The sequence below is a fragment of the Staurois parvus genome, unplaced genomic scaffold (assembly GCF_062004578.1).
Source record: "Staurois parvus isolate SC_StPar_1 unplaced genomic scaffold, SC_StPar_1.0 ptg003764l, whole genome shotgun sequence".
Taxonomy (NCBI): Eukaryota; Metazoa; Chordata; class Amphibia; order Anura; family Ranidae; genus Staurois; species Staurois parvus.
Genome location: NW_028321560.1, coordinates 29,290 through 36,387, shown reverse-complemented (window position 1 = coordinate 36,387; position 7,098 = coordinate 29,290). Strand labels below are relative to the sequence as shown.

Here is a 7,098-nt window from a genome sequence, read left to right as displayed (position 1 = left end):
CTGGTGCGTGACGTGGGTCGGAGGACAGCCCCTGGTGCGTGACGTGGGTCGGAGGACAGCCCGTGGTGCGTGACGTGGGTCGGAGGACAGCCCGTGGTGCGTGACGTGGGTCGGAGGACAGCCCGTGGTGCGTGACGTGGGTCGGAGGACAGCCCGTGGTGCGTGACGTGGGTCGGAGGACAGCCCGTGGTGCGTGACGTGGGTCGGAGGACAGCCCGTGGTGCGTGACGTGGGTCGGAGGACAGCCCGTGGTGCGTGACGTGGGTCGGAGGACAGCCCGTGGTGCGTGACGTGGGTCGGAGGACAGCCCGTGGTGCGTGACGTGGGTCGGAGGACAGCCCCTGGTGCGTGACGTGGGTCGGAGGACAGCCCCTGGTGGAATCCTTCCTCCTGTAACCTTCCCCTCTGTCACCAGTCGCGGGTGCTGCCAGTGCAGACTCATTTCTGTGTGTTGCAGAGGGACGTCTGCAGGATGTTGGGGCAATTTCAGCCCAATCAGTGTCTTCCGCTGCAGCTGACATCACTGAGTCCTTCCAGGCTGATAGGTCTGATGTTGGCCCGGAGGAGCTCAGGGGTGGTGCTGACAGATGTTCTGCTGAGGAGGACAGAGTAGAAGGGCGTGGTACGGGTCAGAGGATGACCCCGGGTGGAATAAAGTCTTCTCTGGATCTATCCTTTGCCCCCACAGCTATGAGTATCATGATTGAGGGTTCATTGCTGTGCACAGCAAAGGGAGGATCACAGGATGACGGGGGAACACTGACCCCCTCGGAATCTGCTTTATCAGAGACTGGAGCTGACAACACTGCATTCTTGCTGGCTGATAGGTTGGATGTCAGGCTGGAGGAGCTCAGGGGTTGTGCTGACCAGTCTCTGGCTGAGGCAGAAGGAGCAGAAGTGTGGGAGACAGGTCCAAGGGTGGAGGTTCTGGTATCCAGGCCATGGAACCAGGTCCAGATCACCCAGGAACAACCTTATGTCAGGCTCAGGCATCTGGGTGTCACAGCTGATAGAGAACCACCAGATGACCCTGGCCAGTGGCTGGAAATGTTGACAGCGCACAATGACAGGTTTGCCAGTACCCGTCCAGTCGATAGTCGGTGGCCAGCAGATGAAATGGATCCGCGGGGGGATCTGCTGGCCAGTGGTGACCCAAACCCTTTGGGATCAGTCAGAGAGCTGGGCAGAAGCCCTTCCCCATCGGCAGGGGGATGGGCTGAGCTGTCAGCGGTGTCAAACTTTAGTTGGGAGCATTTCCCCCCCCAACCTCTGGAACCTTCCATGTAGACGCGTTAGCCGACCCGTTTAGGCTCAGCTATGCGTCATCTGGAGGAGGGGAGATGTAACGGACATGTAAGATTTATTGTACCGGACATGTCAGATTTGAGTGGAAATATGGAATCAGCCATGACAGGTGAGTAGATGAGATGAGGCCACGCCCTCTCATTACAAAGGTGTGTTCAGGAACAGTCTGGTAATTAGGATGTATATTGAGCCCCTGGGCAGTAGGGAAATGAATAGAAGGTACAAGCAATGGTCATCCATGGATCTGGGATCAGAGGTGTATTATACACAATTACTGCATAGGCCTTACAGACCCAATCATCATTTAGCATCAATTAGTCTAAAGCCCCGCCTCCTGGAGGTGACACCTTTCTGTGTGTCAATCAGGTTATCACCTTCTGGGAAAGCCAGTGACAGCAGACAGACTGTGTGCCTTATGTGGAGGCTCTATAGGTAATATTCACATCAAAGGAGGATGTTTAATCTCTTATAAAAGCTGAATCTTAGTTGCAGAGACATGAACATACTCCCTTCTTGTAGGGCGCTCTGTGCGCTGCATCTGCATATGAAAATCACATTTGTGGCTTGGGGAGGAAGCCAGGGAAATGCATGGAATGGTTAGATGACGCCGGGGGTGCGACAGTCGGATGGTGTTTGGTACTGTTGCGATCGGGCTGACGCGCTGGTGTCAGAAATTGGTGATGACTAGGGGGTTGTTGACAGGGGGGGGGGGTGGAGAATAGGTGATGACCGGGGGGGGGGGAATCAGGGGAGAGATTTGTAGCTGTGTGCAGGAACAGATCCGCGGTCCGGGGGAGAGGAACAAAGTTGCAAACAGAAGGAAAGGTGACGTGTGAACCGCGTGGCGCGAACATTCCCGACATTGAGCTGCTGTGCGATAGAATGACAGGAGGCTGCAGATGGGGTTGTCATCTGCCTGGCCCCCCCTCTGCAGCTGATGGGGGCCCGGGGGTACCCCCTTATCAGCGGCCCTGCCTGTAGCATCTCATGCCTTCCCTCCTCGCCTGCTGTGCGGGATCTCAGGATGGAGGGTGAAGGGATCTGGCATTCTAGTATCTTCCGAGGGCTCTGTGGTCCGCTGATGTGATGTAGCTGGTCAGGGACCCCCCATGGATGGTTGCATCTTTGAGAAGACCACCTATCCCAGGGTCTGGCCCCCACCCTGCATTGCCGTCTCTGACCTTGATGGGATGGTTATTGAAGGGCCGAGTTTGTGGGGTTTGGTGTTCCCGGCCATGTTGAAGGCTTGCAGGCCCATCTCTCAGGAGAGATCTCTGCACCCGGAAGGCTTGTATTGTAGGGGGTCTCCACTCTGTTCTTTCACAGTGGCCTGGGCGTGTGGTCTGTTGGACAGGAGGGGGGGTGTGGTCTGTGGGAGGGGCGGGGTGGGAGGGGGTGGGGTCTGTGGGGCGAGTGGGGGAGGGCGTGCGGTCTGTCAGACAGGAGGGGGGTGTGGTCTGTGGGAGGGGCGGGGTGGGGGTGTGGTCTGTGGGAGGGCGTGTGGTCTGTGGGACGAGTGGGGGAGGGCGTGTGGTCTGTGGGACGAGCGGGGGAGGGCGTGTGGTCTGTGGGACGAGCGGGGGAGGGCGTGTGGTCTGTGGGACGAGCGGGGGAGGGCGTGTGGTCTGTGGGAGGGGGGGTGTGGTCTGGGATGAGTGGGGTGGGGGGTGTGGTCTGTGGGCCGAGTGGGGGGCGTGTGCTCTGTGGGCCGAGTGGGGGGCGTGTGCTCTGTGGGCCGAGTGGGGGGCGGGTGCTCTGTGGGCCGAGTGGGGGGCGGGTGCTCTGTGGGCCGAGTGGGGGGCGTGTGCTCTGTGGGCCGAGTGGGGGGCGTGTGCTCTGTGGGCCGAGTGGGGGGCGTGTGCTCTGTGGGCCGAGTGGGGGGCGGGTGGGTCAGTCCCTGCCCCTTGTCTAACCCCTCCCCCTTGTCTAACCCCTCCCCCTTTGTCTTGCAGTGCACATTTGAAGGCTGTGGAAAGCGATTCTCATTGGACTTCAATCTGCGCACGCACGTGCGGATTCACACCGGGGACCGGCCCTATGTTTGTCCCTTTGACGGCTGCAACAAGAAATTTGCCCAATCGACGAATCTGAAATCTCACATTTTAACACACGCCAAAGCCAAGAACAACCAGTGACACTTCGGAGACGTCACCCCGCTCGGCGGCATTGTGACAGGTGTATGCTCAGAATACGCCCCTCCCCCCTTTGTATATGATCTCCCAGGATACATTTTAAAGAAGCTTCTTCTTGGTCTCAGAGACAATTTTGATAAAGTACTGTAGTGGATTCTTCAATGGACTTGTCAGGCTCTGTGCCCCTCCCCCTCCCCTCCCCCCATTTCAGTGTTTTTGTTTTGTAAATTCCCCACAGCCCTGCAGAAGAGTAAGTAGCCCCTCCCTCCTCCCCGCCCTGACTCCACCCTGTCCTCGGATGGGCACACCTCCACACGGACGCTCACCTGTTGAATTATTTTTTTATTTTCTCTTTTTGGGGTGTGCATATTGTACGCCCCCCGGGGATCCGCTGAGCCGTGTGATTGAGGGCGAGGACTTTGCTCGCCGTAGACACTCGCTGGACTTGCCGCGTTCCTCAATACTTCACAAGGATTTCTCCTGGAAGAAAAAAAAAAACACAAAAAAAACAGAAAAAAGGAACAAAAAAAAAAGTTTCTAATAGGTTTTGTTTGCTCTTCATTTTGGTTGTATTTTTAGATGTTGCCACCTTTTGTATAATTGTAGCGTATATGGCCGTATTGGATCATGTCCCGCCCGTAGTACACGTGATTGACCGTAGTGATGATGAACTCCACTTTTAGCCCAATGATGGGGGATGGGGGGGAGGGGCAGACACGGGGGTCAGTTGCAGGATTCGGAGTTGTAGATCCAGGTTTTCAGTTTCCTTTATTCCCCTCCCCCCTCCCGGGGTCTGTGGTTGGCCTCCTCTCCCAATCTGTGGCACTTCGTGTCCATGGAATGGGGTGCGGACTCCCGGCCTCCCCTGCAGTGCCTTTGTTCCCATCCCAGGAGGAATACGATCTTCTGTCCTCTGATTGGCCGAGTCCAGCATGACAGTACACCAATAGCCGCCAGTCCTTTGCTGGAAGCTGCCATTCATGTGACCCCTGAGGAGGAACTTCTTTATGGTGCGTGTTCTGATCCTGCCAGAAATCTTGTGACCCGACAACTTCCTGTGCAGTCAGTTATATTGTCCTCTTCTGGATTTGACTACAGAACCCCCCCCCCCTCTGTTATGGGGGGGGGGGGGCTGTAGCTCTGTCCTGGGTGACCTCACTGATTCCTACCTACAGTATGATGGGAATGTTGTCACCCTGACAGGAAGTATGGTATGGGCCGGAGTCACCCAGAGAAAACATGGAAGGAAGGTAATGCAGCCACCACACCGAGGGCTGCTGTGTGCGCGTGTATGCTGTGTGCGTGTGTGTTCTGTGTGTGCTGTGTATGCTGTGCGTGTATGCTGTGTGTGCGTGTATGCTGTGCGTGTATGCTGTGTGCGCGTGTATGCTGTGCGCGCGTGTATGCTGTGCGTGCGTGTATGCTGTGCGTGGCTGCAGTGTGCGTGTATGCTGTGCGTGTATGCAGTGTGCTGTGCGCGTGTATGCTGTGTGCGCGTGTATGCTGTGTGTGCGTGTATGCTGTGCGTGTGTATGCTGTGCGTGTATGCAGTGTGCTGTGCGCGTGTATGCTGTGTGCGTGTGTATGCTGTGCGTGTATGCTGTGTGCGCGTGTATGCTGTGCGTGTGTATGCTGTGCGTGTGTGCGTGTATATTACCCCTGATCGCTGGGTGTGGTTTAGTATGGTATATCTCGGACCGGCCCACGCATGTATATCCCATACCTGAGCGATCGCCGCGGACGCTGCAAATCGCTGAATGAGTCCGCATTACTCCGAGGATGGAGGGGATCTTCCTGGGCCGAGCACTTCCCTTCTATGTCATTCCCAGCGCGGGGAGCTCTGCCACCATTCACAGAATGTCTTGTGTGTTTAATGACCAGAGGTTCTCTGATTGGATGAGGGGGAGCCTGTGATGTCATTGCCTTGCCTCTCCCCTCCCTGTGGTCGGTGTTCAGAGGGGAATCTGCTTGGCCCAGGACTCGGAGGATCCCTGCTGTCTCTGTAGTAGCACCGACTACTACAGAGAGATTCGACTTCCACAGTGATGACTCGGGTACACGGGTCTGACACGGACACACACGGGTCCGACACGGACAACCACAGGTCCAGGCTGTGCAATGATCAGACCTGGATCTGGCTTTAACCCTTCATTCCTGGGATTGGCCCCTCGATGACTCCGGGGTTCCTGCATAGTCCTGTGAAGTCCGTCTGGGACAGAGAATGGCAGTTTTGTATCAAAGGCTTTTCAGACTGGCATTTGGCTTCAGCATTGTGCTCCCTCTAGCGCCTACCGCTGGTATGAAGGCTGTACTACACTTTGCCTGTGCCAGTAAACCTACACTGCATCGGCAGCTAGAGCCCTGTAAATGAATGACCCCTCCCCCTCCTTCGGATCCTCGTTTTCCCTCCCGTTAGTACTGCGATCTCCTCATCTTCTGATTACTGTCCTTGGCCCCGCCTGTACGTTACATTAGGAGATGTCCCGGCCCCACCTGTACGTCACGTTGGGAGGTGTCCCGGCCCCGCCTGTACGTTACATTAGGAGATGTCCCGGCCCCGCCTGTACGTCACGTTGGGAGGTGTCCCGGCCCCGCCTGTACGTCGCGTTGGGAGGTGTCCCGGCCCCGCCTGTACGTCGCGTTGGGAGGTGTCCCGGCCCCGCCTGTACGTCGCGTTGGCAGGGGTCCCGGCCCCGCCTGTACGTCGCGTTGGGAGGTGTCCCGGCCCCGCCTGTACGTTGCGTTGGCAGGGGTCCCGGCCCCGCCTGTACGTCGCGTTGGGAGGTGTCCCGGCCCCGCCTGTACGTCACGTTAGGAGGTGTCCCGGCCCCGCCTGTACGTCGCGTTGGGAGGTGTCCCGGCCCCGGCTGTACGTCACGTTGGGAGGTGCCCCGGCTGTACGTCGCGTTGGCAGGTGTCCCGGCCCCGCCTGTACGTCACGTTAGGAGGTGTCCCGGCCCCGCCTGTACGTCACGTTGGGAGGTGCCCCGGCTGTACGTCGCGTTGGCAGGTGTCCCGGCCCCGCCTGTACGTCACATTATTGTAGCTGTATGATGACCTGTCAGTCTCTAGCACGGTCTACCCACAATGAAGATATAACAGGACGGTATGGAAGTGGGCTGGCCTGGGTATTGGGGGGCAGTATATAGGGCCCCCCCCCCAGTCAGCCTGAATTCAGAAAGTAACTGCATGGAGACTTGTGCATGAGGTTGTTCCTCTCCTCCCAACCCCCGCCAAGGTTTTACCAATGACATTTCTCCATCTCGGTGAGCGTTTTATCCGGTATGAATTTGCTGATTGGATCCTTTGGATTGGTCTGAACTGTCGCTCAAGAAAGTTTCTTTCCTGTGTTACTCTGGAGCACCGGGCATACTTTTGTATTTTAATACTGTAAATACATTTATTTCCCAAAAACAATCTCCGCCTCCATTTCTTTACTCCATCTTTGCTTCCAATTTGCTGTTATTGATTGTCTCCTTCATATCCGAGTGATGATGGTTTGCTGATCGCATTTCTCTCTGGGCTTTCAGACGTTTCTCCGGGAACGGGATCTGCCAAGTGTGTCATGGTTCTCCGGGAACGGGATCTGCCAAGTCTGTCATGGTTCTCCGGGAATGGGATCGGCCAAGTCTGTCATGGTTCTCCGGGAATGGAATCGGCC

General features: G+C 56.8%; 1 long non-coding RNA gene across 2 annotated transcripts; it reads left to right on the top strand.

The window, feature by feature from the left end:
• Positions 1-3,231: 3,231 nt before the first annotated feature.
• LOC149427437 (uncharacterized) lies at positions 3,232-6,854 on the top strand. 2 transcript variants are annotated; one of them, XR_016311277.1, is made up of 2 exons: positions 3,232-6,085; positions 6,448-6,854. It is a non-coding gene; the product is annotated as an uncharacterized LOC149427437 (long non-coding RNA). The 2 variants fall into 2 exon arrangements; XR_016311278.1 differs by lacking the exon at positions 3,232-6,085 and adding an exon at positions 6,092-6,289.
• The last annotated feature ends 244 nt before the right edge of the window (positions 6,855-7,098 follow it).